The sequence below is a fragment of the Hypanus sabinus genome, chromosome 2 (genome assembly GCF_030144855.1).
Source record: "Hypanus sabinus isolate sHypSab1 chromosome 2, sHypSab1.hap1, whole genome shotgun sequence".
NCBI lineage: Eukaryota > Metazoa > Chordata > Chondrichthyes > Myliobatiformes > Dasyatidae > Hypanus > Hypanus sabinus.
In genome coordinates, this window is record NC_082707.1 from 176,518,978 (window position 1) to 176,540,020 (window position 21,043).

Consider the following 21,043-nt stretch of genomic DNA (forward strand, 5'->3'; position numbering starts at 1 on the left):
TTGACAATCCTGGGATCTGAGCCTGCTTGCTGAAGCTTTGGCCAGAGCTGGAGGCGATGTGTAGTACATCCTCCGCTGCCTCAGTAACTTCAGCTGCTTACTCCCTCTCTTGACCAAGTAATGAGCCTTATTCCTCATCTAGAGCTAAATAAGATCAGTGCATGGGCCTTGACTCCAGCTTCAGGGGGGCTTGGAGCATTAACATGGCTAGCAGAGACCTATTGTGCTTGATCACCATGGACCAGTTGCTTAAAATTAGAACAAGAAACAGGTTTATTATCTCTGACATACGTGTGAACTTTGTTGTTTGGTGGCAGCAATACAGCTCTGCGAGACATAAAAATTGCTTAAAGCTACAAATAGTGCAGAAGAGGAATTGTATTGTTCAGGGATTCAGAGATCTGGTGGCGGAGCAGAAGTTGTTCCTAAAACATTGAGTGTGGGTCTTCAGGTTCCTGTTGCTGCCCCCCCCCCCCCCCACCGATGGTAATAATGAGAAGAGGGCCTGTCCCAGATGGTGAGGGTCCTCAATGCTGTCTTCTTGAGGCATGGCCTTTTAAAGATATCCTTGATGCGATGGGGGATGAGAGAGTGGTGGCTGTGTTGGAACTGGCTGAGTTTACAACCCTCTGTAACCTCTTTTAATCCTGCACATTGAAGCCTACATATCAGGTGATGACACCACCAGTCAAAATGCTCTCTACCATGCATCTGTAGAAATTTGCTAGTCATATAGAACATTAGACATTGGAGAAGGTAATCCAGTCAGTACCTCGTGTCTGGTCCTCCATTCAAAAAGATCATGTCTGATTTTCTATCTTGGCGTCATTCTTCCTCCTGGCACCCAGATCTCTTTATTCTTCTAATATCCAATATTCTGAGTTTGGAATTCAATCAATGACGCAGTCACCACACCACTCTCAGTTACTGAATTCCAAAATCTCACAACCCTGTAATCACAATAAAGTATCCCCTGATTTACTAATGGTCCACCCTTTACATTGAAACTGGGACCCCAAGTTGTAGAGCATTAAACTTCTCTACTTATTCTGCCATGTGCTGTAATAGTCATGATGGTTTCAAACAAGGTCACTTCTAGTGAATCCAGCCCAGTCTGCTTAATCTCTTGTCATGTGAAAGACCAGAAATCACAGGAACCAACCTGGTAAGTGCATTAGTTTCCAGATAAGACCCCAGTTGCACACAGTACTCCAAATAGTTTCACCAAGGACCTGGATAACTGTGTAGGATGTACCTATTTTTGGTTTCAAATCATTTTACAAGAAAGTTATCATTTGGTTTCCTAGCTGCACATAGATTGAATAATTAAAAAAATGTTAACTGTGTATACTTTGCTTATCATCCCTGCAGAAGAGGTGGTAGAAGTTTGAGAAAGGCATTAAAGTAACTGGATCGTGATAAAGTGTTTACAATTGGGGAGCCATTCAACATAATTACAATGCAAATCTAATTTGATTTTATTGGTGCAAACAAGCTGAGAATAGAGAAATTTAATAAGAAAAGAAACATTAATAGAAATATAAAAGCATAAATCTTAGATGTACCAGGAAAATAAATAGGATTGGACAAAATAACTTGATATTTTCCAAAATGTTCTTTTCCACTGGACTACTATAAAGCTGTTAAGGAAAACTGGCATTGAGAAATTGAAGAAAACTTTGCATTTACTCGAATGAAAATTTATCACGAAAAATTCTGTTTCATATTTTCAATGTGTCTGACTGAATCTGTTTTAATAGGAGAGATGAAAGGAAAAGATAACAGATAATAACAGCATAGTATTAGCATCCTGACCAGAACCTTCTTTATAATTCAGTATTGTAAATCCACCCCTCTTTGGCAACCATACTTCTGATAGCATAAGCAGCCTTTTGTGCTCATATTGGATACCAACATCAAATAACGATAAATGTAAATTTAAAGTTGTTAAATATATATATATATACTAACTATGGTATTAGTAGCACACACTGCTATAGTGACTTACATTTATCAACAATGTCACAAGGTCACTTGGTGATGTGAATCTTTGTTTTTCAATTGCCCTTGATGCTATTCATTTTTGAAAAATTTCAATGCAAAGATCCTTATTTTTCCGAGGATAAATGATAAATAGTTCTGTTATCAAGTTGGCCACTTTTTCTCATTTGTGAGTGTGAACAGAAAAGGTTAGTATATTGTAAACAGGAGGTACTCTGCACTGAACACTTTGACACAAAGAAAAACAAATAACATACAGATAATCTATGGCTGACTTATAAATTTGGATTTAAACTATCTAATGACTGATTATATTAACTTATGGAATAATATGACACAAAGGAAAACCATTTAGTCTACTTCACCGCTGCCAATTCTTTGAAACATCTACCCAGTTAGATGACTTTTCTCTATAATCTTTATTTTTTATTTTCCAGTCAAGCATTCACCTTTTAAAAGTTATTATTAAACATATGTCCCTGAGTCAGTAAATTCAAGAATATAGCTCACTGTGGAATATTTTGTTCACTCATTCAATCTGATACTTTTTTTCTTATCTTCAATGTCCATCATCTGGTTTTGTCTTCTGGAAATGGAGATAACGTGTCCATACTTATGGTAAATTAATCTGTTCACGACTGTGAGCATCTGTATTAAATCTCCCCTTAACAAACAGATGATAAGGAAAAATTAAGGGCTCCATGAAGAATAAATCCAGTCCCAATCTTCTCTCCAAAATGAACCCTTTAAAAGGAAGAGGTGATGTGTTAATGCATGAGTTTGCATCGGGCCGAGACACTTCATCAGGACCTAATGCCTGGCCTGCTTGCTTTCTCCAACATTTGTGTGTGTTGCTTTGGATTTCCAGTGTCTGGAGATTTTCTCATGTTTGCCAATCATTTGAAATTTCTTTGTACATATTAATAGCTAGGGACAAGGCAGGGACTGGGTATTGATAGTGAATGATCAGCCATGATCTCAGAATGGCGGTGCAGACTCGAGGGGCCGAATGGTCTACTTCTGCACCTATTGTCTATTGTCTATTATTGTCTATATTAGGTGAAAGAGAACATTTTCTATTTTGGGGATGCTGTTCCAGCATTAAGCATTCCCATTTAGGTTAGGTAATATCTATAATAGCCGTACATAGTCTTATCCTTTGTATATCAATATCCTTCCATCCCTACGCACCCCGATCCCTCTAAAGCAGGTAGCCAGCTTGCTTTTCCAGTAAGCCTGTGTGGTAGATTTTCATTATTTTGGGGCTCATTTGAGGAATATTAGACCAAAAATGATTTCATACGTGGCACTGTTTTATTTAAATCTGATCTAAGTCCTGATCAATAAACGCACTTAGGTCCTCTCTGCCCATGCAGTGCATCCAATTAAATCTCACTCTTCCCCCATGCATGCAATGTGCAGAAGTGCAGTGACTCCAATGTACATAGCAACACAAAATGGACATTTTGAAGTCCTTTCACAAGCCCATGGATGGTGTATTAAGTGTAGCTTGACTGAAGCTTGCACTGGTGCTGGCTGGTCTGTGGCCTCCATGACCCTCAGCGCACCTCACTAGGATCACCAATTTATCTACTTTTGCAATTCAATGCTTGGTTTCTCCTCCCTTACGGCAGGACGTCCCAATACAAATTGACCTGATCGATTTTGACATGAAGTCACTGGCCACTTGTAGTTTTTGTTATCGCTGAGATACAGTAAGTGCAGGCATTGTTCGCTCAATTAACTAACACAATATTTGTCAAAGTGATACTTCCCTGAGTTGCAGACCATGAGGAAAGGATCAGGATTTTCATTTAATTGAAATTCAATTAAGTGCATATGCCAATTGCCTTTTATGTGAAAGCATTAGCTATTAACAGTTTACAGAATGGCATTAGATTTGATTTATTTCATCATGTCATGATAGGGAGAGATGTGAATTCAAGTGTGTCTGCATTTTACTGCATTTTCCTTTGACATACTCTGGCAGTCACTTATTATTATCAATATATTTATACAATTATTAGCAATGTTTCCTCTGCATTATGTCCCAAGCATGGCACTTGCTGTTGGTCTATTCCACATCTTTTATATTGTTTGTCAGCAGAACAGATTGAATAGGGTGTTATGTGTTTAACCAAGTCCAGGATTTATGGGAGTTGTACTGCCTTCCACACATTTTTTTATGTTTGTTATTAAATAGATTGATGCCAAACTGTAATTTGTAAATTGATGTCATTCCCTTTCATTCTGTGACCTGTTTGAGATCATTTCTAGAGGCATTTCAAATGGGCGAGAAACTGGAGAGCTTCAAACCAGCCAGGCATCAATAACTCACCTGAGCTATTTCAGATTGATTGTGTAATTGAATGGAAAGGTTCACAGCTTGGCTATCTACTTAGGCAACGAATGTTGAATGCATTCCAAATGAAGCAAACCTAAGTGTTGCTACAGATAACCACTCTGATAGGTTCATTATAATTTACTTTGATTGAACTGGCTGAGAACTCGGGAACGGGTGCCTTGTATTTTCATGAATGCATTATAAACCTTTGATTCAGATCAGACATTCTGACAGAGAGTAACACAGAATTTGCAGCAATGATAAAAGATCTACTCTTTTTTTTTGCTGAAATTTCTCTCAAATAGTGTTTCTCTTATTTCAGGTCCGACAATTTTAAATTCCATTAACTTCCACCCTGCTTTCAAATTCACTCGGACCATTTCTGAGACTTCTCTGTCTTTTCTGAATCTCTCTTGCCTTGGTTTCAGGAGATCAGCAAGCCACAAATATCTACAATAAACCCAAGGACTTGCCCAGCAGCCTCAACCACACCACTTCCCAACCTGTCTCCTGTAAGGGCACTACGTGGCTTCACCTCCACCATAATGTCTTCTATTTATCAGATGCCTGCTCTCACCTCCTGCCTCCAGCCAGAGATGAATAGAATTCACTTGATCGCCACATTTCACTCCACCAGCCTCCACATCCACATATCACTTCCTTTGGCTGCAACAGGCCCTCACTGCCAGCTACCTCTTCATCTTTCCCCTTCTTTGATTCTCCAGAGGGATCACTCTCTCTGTGACTCCTGATCTGCTCACGCCACCCACCCACCCATCCCTGTCTCCTGCAAATACAGGAGATACACCACTTGCCCCTACACCTGCTACCTCACCACCATACAGATACTTTAACAGCCTTTCACGTGAGGCAGAGATTCTCATGTACCTCCAAACCCATCTTTTTTTGTTTGGTACTTGCAACATTGCCTCCTCTAGATTGACAAGACCAAGCATACACTAGCTAACTGTTTTACAGATTTTATTTATTGGCTTATTGTTTCTTATTGTCAAGGGCACCAAGATACAATGAAAAGCATGTCTTGCATCCTACTTATACAGATCATTCATTACACAATGCATTGAGTTGGATGAACCATGAGATCCACCATCTGCTGAGGGCCAGATCAGAGATGTTCAAGTCTGGCAACCAAGGAAGTTACAAGAGGTCCAGAAAGCCACCTCATGTGTGAAGTGGCAATTCCAGGCTAAACTTGAATCCATGAAGGATGCTTGACAGTTCTGGCAGGGCTTGAATGCTATCGCTTCTTATAAAGTAAAATAAAGTTGACAATGGGGCTTTGCTTCCAGATGAGCTCAAAGCCTTCTACACTCACTTTGACCGTCAAAGCATAGAGGAACCATCATAAATTCCCACAGCCCCCAATGATCCTGTGATTTCAGTCTCTGAGGCCAGTGTCCGGGCATCCTTTAGCAGGGTGAGCCCAAGGAAAGCATCCAGTCCAGATGGGGTACCTGCCAATTACTAAAGATCTGTGCTGATCAACTGGCTGGCGTGTCCACTGTGATCTTTAAATTCTCACTTCCACAGTCTGAGGTACCCACCTGCTTCAAGCAGACTTCAATTACACTGGTGCTTAAGAAGAATGTGGTAACCTGCCTCAATGACTATCATCTGGTAACACTTACACCCACAGAGATGAAGCATATCTACTCCTGCCTGAGAAGCAATTTGAATCCCTCCAATTTGCCTACCAGCACAACAGGCCCAGAGCAGATGCCATCTCATTGGCTCTTCACTCAATCCTGCAACATCCGGACAGCAAAGATGCATACATCAGGACGCTCTTTATTGACTACAGTTCATCAATACTATTATCCCCTCAAAACTAACTAATATACTTTAAGAACTTGGCTTCAATACCTCCTTGTGCAATTGGATCCTCGATTTACTCACTTGTAGACCCCAGTTAGTTCAGATTGGGCGCAACATCTTCTCCACCAACTCCCATCAGCACAATTGTGCCACAAGGCTGTGTGTTTAGCCCCCAGCTTTGCTCACTTTACACTTATGACTGCGAGGCTAAGCACAGCTCCAATGCCATAGTTAGATTTGCTGATGACACCACTGTCATTGACCAAATCAAAGGCGGTGATAAATCAGCATAAAGAGAGAGATTAAAAATCTGGCTGAGTGGTGCCATAGCAACAACCTCTTATTCAATGTCAGCAAAACTAGGGAGCTGATTATTGACTTCAGGAGGAGAAAATCGGCGGTCCATTAGATCCATTGAGGGATCAGAGATGGAAAGGAATAGCGACTTCAAATTCCTTAGTGTTATTGTTTTGGAGGACCTGTCCTAGGTAAGTGCACGTAGGTGCAAATATGAAGAAAGCATGGCAGTACCTCTACTTCTTTAGGAGTTTGTGAAGATTTAACATGACATCTAAAATTTAGACAAACTTCGTAGATTATATTGACTGGCTGCATCATAGTCTGGTATGGGAACATCAATGCCCTTGAATGGAAAAGCCCACTAAAAGTAGGAATATATCCCAGTCCATTCCTGGTAAAGCCCTTGCTACCACTGAGTGTATCTACACAAGCGTTGTCATAGGAAAGCAGCACCCATCATCAGAGACCCTATCACCCAGGTCATACTCTCTTCTCACTGCTGCCATCAGGAAGAAGGTTGGGGAGCCTCAGGACTCACACCTCAAGGTTCAACAACCATCAGGTTCGTGACCCAAAGGGGATAACTTCACTAAATTTCACTTGCCCCATCTCTAAACTGTTCCCAAAACCTATGGATTTACTCTCAAGGACTCTTCATCTCTTGTTCTTGATATTTACTGCTTATTTATCTATTTATTTATTTTATTTCTTCATTCATTCATTTATTTATTTATTGTCAATATTTATTTTTGTCTATTTTATATTTGCACAGTTTGTTGTCTTTTGCACACTGTTTGTACACTATTAGTGCAGTCTTTCATTGATACCATTATGGTTATTGGAATTATTGAGTATGCCTGCATAAAAAGGATTCCCAGAGTTGTATATAGTGAGATATATGTACTTTGATAATAAATTTACTTTGAACTAGAATAAGGCAAACAATAACAATGCAGAATAAACTGTAATTGCAATTGACAAGGTTCCACATGGTAGGCTTATTCAGAAAGTCAGAAGGCATGGGATCCAGGGAAGTTTGGCCAGGTGGATTCAGAATTGGCTTGCCTGCAGAAAGCAGAGGGTTGTGGTGGAAGGAGTACATTTGGATTGGAGGGTTGTGACTAGTGGTGTCCCACAAGGATCAGTTCTGGGACCTCTACTTTTCGTGATTTTTATTAACGACCTGGATATGGGGGTAGAGGGGTGGGTTGGCAAGTTTGCAGATGGCACAAAGGTTGGTGGTGTTGTGGATAGTGTAGAGGATTGTCAAAGATTGCAGAGAGACATTGATAGGATGCAGAAGTGGGCTGAGAAGTGGCAGATGGAGTTCAACCCGGATAAGTGTGAGGTGGTACACTTTGGAAGGACAAACTCCAAGGTAGAGTACAAAGTAAATGGCAGGATACTTGGTAGTGTGGAGGAGCAGAGGGATCTGGGGGTACATGTCCACAGATCCCTGAAAGTTGCCTCACAGGTAGATAGGGTAGTTAAGAAAGCTTGTGGGGTGTTAGCTTTCATAAGTTGAGGGATAGAGTTTAAGAGTTGCGAGGTAATGATGCAGCTCCATAAACTCTGGTTAGGCCACACTTAGAGAACTGTGTCCAGTTCTGGTCGCCTCACTATAGGAAGGATGTGGAAGCATTGGAAAGGGTACAAAGGAGATTTACTAGGATGCAGTCTGGTTTAGAGAGTATGCATTATGATCAGAGATTAAGGGAGCTAGGACTTTACTCTTTTGGAGAGAAGGAGGATGAGAGGAGACATGATAGAGGTGTACAAGATATTAAGAGGAATAGACAGAGTGGACAGCCAGTGCCTCTCCCCCAGGGCACCACTGCTCAATACAAGAAGACACGGCTTTAAGGTAAGGGGTGGGAAGTTCAAGGGGGATATTAGAGGAAGGTTTTTCACTCAGAAAGTGGTTGGTGCATGGAATGCACTGCCTGAGTCAGCGGTGGAGTCAGATACATTAGTGAAATTTAAGAGACTACTAGACAGGTATATGGAGGAATTTAAGTTGGGGGGTTATATGGGAGGCAGGGTTTAAGGGTCGGCACAACATTGTGGGCCAAAGGGCCTGTACTGTGCTGTACTATTCTATGTTCTATGTAAAAGCTACCGAAAAAGTGCAATAAACTGCAAGATCATAACAAGGTAGATTATGAGGTCCAGAGTCAGTTTTATTGTGCAAGATGTCCATTCAAAGGCTTGATGACAATGGACTAGAGCCTTCAGGTTTCTGTATCTTCTGCCTGACAGGAGAGGAGAGAATACAGGACGTCCAGGGTAGGTGAGGACTTTGATTTTACTGGATGCTTTACTGAGACAACAAGAAGTATAGATGGAGTCCATGAAGAGGACTAGTTCTTGTTAAGTATTGAGCTGCGACTACAATTCCTTCTTATGGTTGAGTACAGAGCAGTTGCCATACCAAGCCCTCAGGCATCTAACCTGAATGATCTGCCAGCAATGGCCAGTGTGAGTTTCCAGCTGCAACTTCCTTTCCCATTTACGCACTGATCTCTCTGTCTTTCGCCTTCTCCCCTGCCACGTTGTGGTCAAGGGCAAACTAAGATTAGAACTTTCATACGTCATTTGGGTAGCGTACACAATAGCATGAATATTGAATTTTCCAGATTCAGGTAACCCACATCCCATGTGTTCCTTTCCCCACTCCTACTGGGCAATCTTGGTTCTCTCTCTTCTTGTTGAACTTTTCTGTCCAGACTCCCCCCACCCCCCTCACTTACTCCATTATATAGATTCATTAGCCCGCCCTGCCTGGTTCCATCTGCCCATCACTGATATACTTGTCCAGCTAGGTTTCTTCTCCTTGTACTTCCTATCCTCTCCTCCATTTTGTTCTAATTCAATGCTGATCCTCGTTTATCTCATTCCATGTCAAGTTCCAGCCTCTATCTCTACTCCCCTTCCCTTCCCTCACTTGGGTCAATTTGTAATTTTTTACTTTATCTACTTTCGTCTGTCGTCCATCAGCCTCTGTCTCTAAACCTTCCCGTCTCTCCTCCTTCCCTCTTCTCCTCACCTGTTTCCACCAAAGACTTACTTACCCCTGTCTCACCTCTCCCCCTCCCCTCTTTATACTATCTAACTCCCTTCTACATTCCCAAACCTGATGGAGGGTGGAGAGTCTCCGACATCAACCATCCTTTTGTATCACAGACGCTTTGTGACCCAATGCGTTCCTCCAGCTGTTTCTTTTGCTCCATGTCTGTGGCATCTTGTGTCCCTTTTCTAAATGCTGCAATCTCTTCTCACTATCATGATAATTTGGGCCAATATTTTCATAGCAGTGTGGATATTGTTGAAATGCACAATGCAAAAATGTTTGTGCAATTGAATAAAGCTTAACTGGGCTTGCATACTCTGATCTCTTGGCTATCCCAGCATGTTCTGCTCTCAAGTGAGACTAATTGGCTTTTAAAATTCTTTTCTTGGAATACAAGCCTGTCAATCGATCAGACATACTCTTGATCAATTTTATCCATTTTGGTGAGCAGGAACACATAGTACTTGTCACTCCTTTGTGTAGTTAATGGCTTAAGAATGAGAATTTTGACACTTTGTGTATGCATTTTAATTTTTCTGCATGGTATGATTTGTATTGCATGATCTCTTAAATCAGATGTATTTGCTTTGTGTAATATGACAACAGAAGACACTACGTTTGTTGCAATTAGAACGTCAATCTTCTGTGGGTGTATTTTTAGTAATCTGTTGAAGAACCTGAATGAACAAAGATAAAAGCTCCTAAGGGTTTCTTTACACAATGGCTCTTTACCTGACAGTAACAGTTTGTTACTCCCATTACTGTATGGCACATGCCCATGATGCACTTTGGTGATCCTCTTGCACTCTGTGCCCATGGCAACAATTACTTCTGATTGCCTGATAGGAAGCCTTTTTTTTCTGTTCAGTCCTGACCTGTAGCAATGAACAGAGAAAGTTGATATCAATGATTCAAAAACCCACAAAGAATCACTCAAGTTAATTCATTTTGCTTATGAACGTGGTAAATTATTCTAATCAATCCTTTGTTTCATATGTGGCAGAACTCTTCCATTGGTTTCTGATCATCTCAAGAACTTGCAGTTGTGTTGTTTGTGCTGACAGCTTTTACACATGTGTATCATATTCCTTTTTCCTAGTGTCAAGTATCAATACAAGGCACTGAGATAATAACTGCTTCAGGCCAAAGCCGATTCCTGGCAATATCCCTAAAACTGTGCACACACTTTGACAATTTTGACAAGTTAGACAAATGGCCTGTTATCCCAGAGGGAGGATTATATCTAGACATTCTCAAACTCTGAACATTAGAGCATTTTTTTTTGCTAGAAATTTCAGCTGATCCATTTAAACATTCCACTTTTTATTCAACTGATGCTTACTCTTGTAAAAGTGGATTTGCTAACGTAACATGCCCAGAATCAATCTTCCTCCTGTGTATGACAGGACACATCATGTAACATGTTGCTTACAACCAAGTCAGCTGCTGATTTTATTTTTTGCCTTGAGCGAACTGCTGTTTGATTTCCTTTGATTTAAATCAGTGTTTCTCAACTGTTTTAGCCCAATGCCCCCCTAAAGTACCTTCATACTTGCCAACACCCCCCTTAGGCACAAAACACTTTCATGTCTACCATATGCTAACATGAGAAAGATGGTTCTCCTTTAACTTTTTATTTGTCTTTAAGCCTAGCTTACACAGTACCTGTGCACTGTACAGCTACTTCGATGTCAATGTGTCCTTGAACTTGATGGTTTTTAGCAAGAGTTGAAATATCTGGTTCAAGTTGTAATCAGCAAAAGCCTTAAGTCCCCACATATAACAATGCCCAACTGGTTTCTGATTTTTATGAGCGTGTGGTTCACTGCACTGAAGCCTCTTTCAACAATGAAGGAGGATGCAAATGCAATGAAGAGCAGTTTGACTCTTCTCCAAAGACCAAGAAACTGCATATGACAGCGTGGCCACGTACCACAAAAGGCAACATTTTTGAAAAGCATTTTTGCTTCATCATCATTCCGAATTTTGATAATTTCTTCTTGCAAGCTCTCTTCCTGTTCTTCCATCTTGCAAAGAAACGGGTTAATTACCCAGTCTGGAATTTCCTGGTCGTTCAAATCTTTGAACTGATTCTGAAAATCCTTCTTCAATGACTGCGGATGTAAACAGTACTCTTGCAAATCACCATCTGTGAAAGAGAGTGACATACTTCACATTCAGGGAAACTGTGAGAAAATTCTTCTCCCAATATTTTGTTTACATATTTCTAACTTTCTAATAAAAGTGGACACTGCACTTTTGCCTGGATTAAATTGAAATTCTCACCCTGCGGTTTCATATTTAGAATGTTCATTTTGTCTTACAGATCGTCTAGGTGTGCCACATCTCCACATAGAAGTTCAATCTTGTTTCCCAAGCTCTTGTGTACTTTGAGCAAAAATTCAACCACAGTCTCAAAAAGACCGAAGAAATTTTTAAGCAGCAGCCTTTTGACAGCCAAGGCACTTCAGTGTGAAGAAGCAAATGTTCAAACACTTCATCGGTATCTTAGCATAACTGGCAAAATATTCTGCTGTTCAATGGCTGAACTTTAATTTTGTTGATAGCAGATATCACAAGAGTCATGCTTGAAAAAAGTCACTGGCTGAAGTTTTTGGCTGCGAGATGTTGACGATGAATTATACAATGGATTGCAAACAGACTTGGAGTTTCTTTTTTCATAAATGCCACCAAACCAGCATGGCGACCTATTGGTGCTCCACCTATTGCAGACAGATGTTCCTAATCCAAATATTTTTATCCTCAATACTCATTCTGCTTGATGTAGATTGATTCTCAATTGATATTTGTTTCAACTTTTTACAAAATAGTATCTCTTCATTAACTTTTCCATTTCTGATAAACCATACATGTGCCATTAACAATGCCTCATTGTCTCACACAGTTGACGCATCCAGTTGTATCCGAAATTCTGTTTCTTGTAGCTCGGTGCATTGTTGATACTCAATACTTTTGCTCATTTCATCAATAAAATGAGCTACAGAGTTATTACTCAGAGGAATTGATTTTAAAATACTGGTATCCATTTTGAGTATACTGGTGAACACTTCTGACACAACAGGCATTATTAATCTTTCATTAATTGTATGAGACTTTCCACACTTTCCGATCATTTTGGAAATGTTATATGAAGCAATGAGACCACTATCAAGGTCATTTTTAGCTTTCTTGGTAAATGATTCGAGAGTAATGCTTATCAAATGCTTTCATATTCTGGAACTGAGTAAGTAGCCTTTTCAGATTGTCTTTTACAGGAGTGTTCCTGCAATCTCGATGGTTTCATGGCTTCATTAGACAGTACAGTATTACAAATAAGATACATTAGGGCGTTGCTGATCTGACGGGAACAGAATAAAACCATACTCCGGGTATGTAACATTGTACTGTCACACTTTCTATAGTTTCTGTTTCTTGGCAGGATTAGAATTCAAGGTTTCACAGCCTTCAGTCTCATAGAGATCACACCATACGTATTTCTCCATGATTAACGGGGCTAAATTAAAATAAAAAATTAGCACAAACTCGGAATGCCTATCGGATGTTGACAACTGCAGCGAATTGACACGGTCAGTCAGGTCTCGTGCCTCAAGTTAGAGTGCTGTTTAGTGACCCCCCCCCCCCCCGATGACTTCTATTTCCCCTAACATTCCCTTTGGGGAATCACTGCTTTAACCAAAATCTGCTGACCACCGTCTCATCTCTACTCCATCCCGTCCCACCTAGAAAAAGATGCCTCGTACGCCAAGATGTTGTTCATTGACTTCAGTTTGGCGTATAGCATGATGGTCACTCGGAGGCTGATGGGTAAACTGTCCTCATTGGAACACAACACCCCTCTTTGCAACTGGATCTTGGATTTCTTGACAGCCAATCTGCATCAGCAGCAACATCTCAAGCACCAACTACTATAATGTGGGGGTCGTAAACTGGAACTCAGCATTCAACACCATCATCCCCTCAAAGCTAATCAATAAGCTTCAAGACCTCCTTGTGTAATTGGATTGTCTTGTACTCACTTGTAGGCCCCAGTCAGTTCAGATTGGCAACACCATCGCCTCCACAATCTTCATCAGCACAGACGCACCACATGACTGTGTACTTAGCCCCCTGATCTACTTGCTTTACATTTACGACTGTTTGGCTAAGCACAGCTTCAATGCTGTATTTAAGTTTGTTGACAACAGCACTGTTGCTGGCCGAATCAAAGTTGGTGATGAAGCAGCATGCAGGAGGGAGATTGAAAATCTGTCCGAGTGGTGCCACAGCCACAACCTCTCACTCAATGTCAGCAAGACCAAGGAGGTCCACAAGCCAGTCCTCATCGGGGGAACAAAAGTCACAGGGGATCAGCACCTTCATTCCTCTGTGTATCATTTCCGATGACCTGTTATGGGCCCAGCACTTGAATGCAATTATGAAGAAAGCATAGCAATGTCTCTACTTCCTTAGAAGCGTATGAAGATTCGGCACGACATCTAAAACTTTGACCAATTTCTATAGATGTGTGGTGGAGAGTATATTGACTGGTTGCATCACATCACAGACTGGAATGGAAACACTGATGCCCTTGAATGGAAGATTCTACAAAAAGTGGGCCAGTCCAACATGGGTAAAGCTCTCCCCACCATTGAGGACTCTCTTGGGAGTGCTGTCTTTGGAAAGCACCATCCATCATCAGGGACCCCACCACCCAGTCCATGCTTTCTTCTCACTGCTGCCACAAGAAATAGGGTACAGGAGCCTCAAAACTCCCACCACCAGGTTCAGGAACAATTACTTGCCCACAACCATCAGGCTCTTGAAACAAGAGGGGATAACTACACTCAACTTCACATGCCCCATCACTGAAATGTTCCACAACCCATGAACTCACTTTTGCTCTTGATATTTATTGCTTATTTATTAATATTATTTATTTCTTTTGTAATTGCAAGGTTTGTTGTCTTTTATGCATCGGTTGTTTGTCCTGTTAAGTACGGTCTTTCATTGTTTCTATTATGGTTCTTGGATTTATTGAGTATGTCCACAAGAAAATGAATCTAAATTGCATAGGGTGACGTATATGTACTTTGATAATAAATTTATTTTGAACTTTGAAGTTGCACAGTATTCTTTTGCAACACAGCCATGTGTTCCTTGTGAAGCCACCATCGGACATCATGCACCACTTTAAGAAAAGACACTGATTATTTATGCATTTTGCATAACTTGTTTATATTCAGTCCTCCATGATATTATATTGCTTTGGTTCTGCTGTTGGATGTCATTGCAAAATGTAACATTGGGTATCTCCTTGGAGAATAGGCATAATTCTATTGGGCCATCTTCTGTATTAGCTCTTCCTGTAAAACTATGTTTCTGCCATAAATTGTGTCAGACCTGTTTATATATTACAATCTGTCAATCACCAGTAGCAGTGAACAATGTTTGACTGATAATCAAATTGAAACCACCATGGCTGCACTCGTGTCAGATAAAAACACTCTCTTTTCATTTTGCAAAATATTATGTTACAATGACATCGCCACTGGCTTGCATTACCACCAGAAGGATGATCACATTGTGTCCTGCAATCTGTAAGTGTAATCAGCCAATGGCTTGGCAATGGTTCAGTGCATTTGGCAGCATCATTATGAATATGCAAGGAAATTGTGTTCTTGGGTCAGGGTTGTGAACTTGTATGCAACAGCTGAAATAGTAATTATCTATGAGAGAAGAAAATGGAAAGCAATTTGGTTTTGTTGAATTCCACGCACAGCAACACTTAAGTCAAGCTGTGGGTATTTAGTTAATCCATAATTTTCTGTTTGCTCAAATGTGAGTCATCACTAGTATGATAACAGAATTTCTATTTGTAGCAAATGCTAACATCGTAACTATGGAAAAATCCATCAATCCTGACATCACATACAAGAAATCATCTCAGGTACAACTGCACGCCAAAGGCCAGATATTTAATTGCATTTTAGGAGTATGTTTTATCCATATTAAATAGAATGTATTATTTTACAAGTAAACCTGTGATTGTATCTAGCTTTGCAAGGGAAAAAAAACATTCTTCAGCCCTAGACTTGCAACACCTTTCACAGTGGCAGCTGTGTTCTGCAGCAGACACCATAAACAATGAAGAACTAATTGAAGGACAACATGCTCTAAACCATGACTCATCTCTTGATACCATAAAGCCCTTCCACCATGTACAAAACACGTCCGGAGCATAATGGGATACTCTCTATTTATCTGGATGAGACCGACTTCAGCAACTCTAAACACAATCCAGGAGAAAGCTTATCTGCTTGGCTAGTCCCCAATATAAATCCTCATTCCCTCCATGGCAGATGCATTGTATGTGGTCTACAAAGTGCTCTGAAATTACTCACATATACCACTCTCACAGCAAACATGGATCCCCTGCCATCACTATAGAATAAGGCCTGGCAGGGAAACATCAATGTCCAAGAACAGAAAAACCTACAAAAGTGGTGGATACAGCCCAGTCCATCACAGACAAAGCCCTCCCCACCATTGAGCACATCTACAAGGAGAACTGCCACAAAAAGAAGCATCTGTAATCAAGGACCCTCACCACCAGCCCGTGCTCTGTTCTTACTTTGACGCCACTGAGAAGGTACAATGAATCCCAAAACAGTACATGGTGACATACATGTACTTTGATAATAAACATACTTTCAACTTTGAGTAAGAAAAGGGAGGAAGGACACATAGGAAAACCTTCACCTGCAGGTTCTCCACCCAAGCTACATACTGCTGATATCTGGCCATTCATTTAATGCTCCAACTCCTGGAGCTACCTATGCAATACCATTGTGGAAGCGTATTTACAAAAGCTTCTGCAGTGGTCCAAGAATCTGGCTCCCCACCATCTTCTCAAGAGCAATAAGAGACACCAACGTCCTCCAGCCTAATTAAAACATAATGAATGGCTTACAGGTAAACTGCATCATTTTGGTACAGGTTTATTTTAATAATGAAGTGGAAATCTTCCTCAGGCTGTTTTAACACAACATTTATGTCGCACTAAATTGATTCTCACTTGTCAAAAATTCATGTCATAATTCCTTGCTTTAATTTTAGTAATTTCATGTTCATTTTTGTAATTTTGGTTCTCTCCACTTTTTATATTGTGACAACTGATCAGCTTCAATCTTTATTAATTGAATGAGGTGGGAAAATAGAGTAATTTTTTGAAAAGTGTGTAAAAGTTTAAAGTGCTTGAACCAGTGATGAATGATTCTCAAAGTATCAGGAGAAAGTAAATGAAAATGGGGAGTAGCCATTTATCAATGTCCAGCTCAGAACTAGGTATTCAGAGAAAATTGAGGAAGTTCTATACATTATAAAGAGGAAGTGGACAACTTGGTAGAGAAAAGGGTTTATTAGGGGTCTAAAAGATTATCTTTGTGTGCAGTCAGAGGATGCATGTATGGTTTCTAATTAATATTTTGCTATTATTTTCATAAAATACTGGTGCTGTATTTAAGGAAGAAAATATTAAATATTGTATAGTATAAAGAGAGTGCCCGAGGATGCATTAAGGAGTGTCATCATTCACAATGTGAATAAATTGCCAGACCCTAATGAAATGTAATTCAGAAGTTAAAACAAATAAGAGAGAGAAAAATGTGCAGATGTTCTGGCCTTTATTTTATAACCCTCCCTAGCTACAGAACTTCTTCCTCATTCAAGGGATGTGGGTTACACAGGGTGAGCCAGCTTTTGGTTGTCCTAGTTGGAAGATAGTGGGGTCTGTCAATATTGTCCTCTTGTGTAGAAAGGAGAAAAGGATAAACCAAATAATTATAATCTGATGACTTTAGCATTGGTGGTTACATGACAGGAATTGATTCTGTGAAACAGCGAGTAGCACTATTGCAGAGCAGGTCGTACTCCTCCTCTTGGCCTCAGTTCTCAGCTTGGTGTTATACCTCGTAGTCTTCAGGTTCACCCTGTGATGGCATGGATGCTTGTGTTTCTCAGCATATACAAAAGATGTTGGTAGCTTAATTAGTTCCTATAAATTACCTTTAGTATGTGTGGGTATAATGAAAATCATGTCATGTGATAGTAAATAGATTAAAGCAAATAGTGGGGAAACGGGTGGAGAGTCCTAACACCTGGCATAAAATTGATGATCTAAATGTCTTCCTTCTATCTTGCAAGGAAATATGATGTGATAGTTAGAAAGACACAGATTAGTCAAGCAAAGTCAACATGGAATTATTAAGGAAAGGTCATGTTTGAGTAACGATTCAATTTTATGAGGATGTATTAAAATGATAGATTGTTTGGATTGCAGCAAAGCTTTTGACAATAATAGTAAAAGTGAAGGAGGTCCAAAGCAGTAATTGTTATATGGTGAGAGTAAGCATTCGGCACGGACTGGAAGGGCCGAGATGTCCTGTTTCTGTGCTGTAATTGTTATATGGTTATATGGTGAGAGCAAGTGTTTGGCACGGACTGGAAGGGCCGAGAAGGCCCGTTTCTGTGCTGTAGTTGTTATATGGTTATATGGTGAGAGCAAGTGTTCGGCACAGACTGGAAGGGCCGAGAAGGCCCGTTTCTGTGCTGTAGTTGTTATATGGTTATATGGTGAGAGCAAGTGTTCGGCACAGACTGGAAGGGCCGAGAAGGCCCGTTTCTGTGCTGTAATTGTTATATGGTTATATGGTGAGAGCAAGTGTTCGGCACAGACTGGAAGGGCCGAGAAGGCCCGTTTCTGTGCTGTAGTTGTTATATGGTTATATGGTTAAGTGTGGCAACAGGGTTCCACAAGATTCAGTACTCAGTCCCCCTGTCTTTAGGTCTGATTGACAGGAGATTTACAGTTAGTTAAGATATGACACAAAAATTGTCTGTGTAGATGTCAGTATGCAGGAGAACTTTGGCCAATATGTATAGGCTGTCTGATTCATTGAACGGAAACACGGAAAGTGAATTTTAATTCTGAGAAATGTAAGATAAATCATAATCATGAGAAAGTCTGCAGATGCGGGAAATCCAAAGCAACACACCCAAAATGCTGGAGGAACTCAGATAGCCAGGCAACAACTATGGAAAAGAATAAGCAGTCAATGGAAAAAAGGATGAAAAGATGAACTCCTTTCAGAACAGCGCTTTGTGTGTGTTGCTTTGGATTTCCAACATCTGCAGATTTTCTCATCTTTGTGCTAAAACTAGGGCTGTTTCTTTTGAACAGAGAGAAGTGGAGGGGGGGAAGAGTTGTGATCTGCCATGATAAATCAAAAGGTGTTTCCCCCTAAAATAGGGATCAGAATCTCAAGGCATGTGTTTAAAATAACTGGCAGAAGAACTAGGGCTCAGATGAAGAGAAGTAATTCACCCAGAGAGCGGCAAGGATTTTGGATTTACTATCTGCAAAGGTGACCGAGGCTGACACTCCCACCAGACTTGATTCTGGAGGCTGTGACTTGTGGTATGACTGACCAAGTTCATTCAACAAAGATGTGATAGGCCCAATGATCTCCTATATTTTCTGTGATTAGATAATTCTAAGCAGACTGGGCAGTCAGAACTTTTATTCATTAACATACAAATTGGAAGAGCAACAACATTAAACATACAGTAATTGTTATCCATGTCCAATCAGACAAGACAGATATGTGAGGTTACTGACCAATTAAAATACGGACCCCCTGATGCATGAGTGTGATACCTTGTGGAACATGGTTCAGAATCAAGAAATATTTCCATTATGAAAATTTAGTGACAAACTTTCAATACCCATCAACATGCATCCAATAACTAAATCAAATAAAATCAACGTGTAAATACTCAACCCAGCAGTCAGCCAACAAGGTGAGAGAGACAACAGAGTTACTGAGATTCCTGGGCACTCCTGGTTTCAGGTGTTCAGGAAATTGCCTTTATATGAATGGTTGAGATATTTTTATTTAATAAACGCAGAAAGATTCTGGGACAGGCAGCATTTATGGAGAGGAATAAGCAGTCAACGTTTAGGGCAGCGACCTCTCATCAGGACTGGAAAGGGTTTTTTGAAACTATTTCTTGCTTAAGTTTAGAAAAAATTAGAAGTACTATTTTTGATTCATCAATTAAATTTGAAGAAACTTGGGGACCGTTCATTCGACACTTTCACATGAATTAATTTGACTTCTTCCAGACCTTTACTCTTATTATTCTTGTTCTGGTGTGGAGTTCCGAGTTTTTTGACACTATCATATACTTATAAACTATTATTATTGCCCATGTTAGTTTAGGTTTAGTTTTTTTAATTATTTCTTTAAATATACATTTTTTCTTATATTTTACATTTTTTCTTTTTCTTTTGATGATTATTTTTAATCGTTTCATGTATAATCTATATAGATTAGATTGATATTGTATGATCATTTTTCGCTGATAGTTTAATAAGATATTGTTATCTTGTTACTAACTCAATTTTAAATCTATTGTATTCATAACATGTAATATTATTATGTTATGTTTTTTTAAAAAAAATTAATAAAAAGATTGAATAAGAAAAAAAGAAAGGACTGGAAAGGAAGGAAGAAGAAGCTAGAACAGAAAGCGTTTGGGGGTGGGGAGGGGGAGTAATACAAACCAGTATTTTATTTATATGACAATATTTTATTATATGACAATTTTATTGTCATTTGCCGGTGTTTCCTACAGTAATACATCTGGAAGTTAAAGTCCTAAGCATCCTGGAGCGTGACGATAACTGTATCAGACGGGCTCTATAATAAGGTTTCCTCGGCTTTTCTTCTTCTCATTTGACACTTCTGCCGTCGTGTTGTTTAGGAAAAGACCACAGAATAAACTACCTTAAATCTCACCCTAACAACTGACCAAGTGGAAGCCACTGAACAAGAGAAAGTAGCAAGATTGGAGGTCAGAAGACGAGGAGGGCTGCAAGGTATTCCACGAGGGATATCAGATAGACGGGGGACACCGGGGAGTAGAGCGCTACCCTGGGGCGACACTTTGGCGAGGGGACCGGGTGTCCGAGAAGACTGGAGGTCTGGCCCGGGTATATAATGATCAGAGCCACGTTGCAGGTTAAGACAGCTTGAATTCAGAGCCTGAAGAGATGATAATTGCCACTTGAGCGTATTAATGGTCAGAATTAATTGAGGGGAAAGAGCCCGCTCCCGCTTTCATTGGCAGGTCTTATTAAAGCTGGTGCGTCACCTCACCGGCGACTGCGGTGTTTGTGCACAGCTCTGTCGGCACGCCGCAACGAATGTACAACCAGTCTCCAGAGCATGCTTGCACCCTCCCCACTGGACTGGCGTACTTGACACCACCGTTTAAGCTGCATGCTCCATACCTGCCATTAGGTCGAGCTGGGAGCAAAGCTCAGACAGGTTTAGGGGCCCGACACACGGTGTTCTCGATGCGCACCCTACACTGGGAGCGAGCTTCCTGGAAATAATCGCTTCGATGCATCTTACAAGTAACTTATTAAA

General features: G+C 40.3%; 1 long non-coding RNA gene across 1 annotated transcript; it reads right to left on the minus strand.

Moving 5' to 3' along the window:
- Positions 1–2,009: 2,009 nt before the first annotated feature.
- Positions 2,010–20,995, minus strand: LOC132387692 (uncharacterized). The gene is made up of 3 exons (XR_009509991.1): positions 20,905–20,995; positions 10,284–10,426; positions 2,010–2,745 (listed from the first exon to the last, which is right to left on the minus strand). It is a non-coding gene; the product is annotated as an uncharacterized LOC132387692 (long non-coding RNA).
- Between the last annotated feature and the right edge of the window lie 48 nt (positions 20,996–21,043).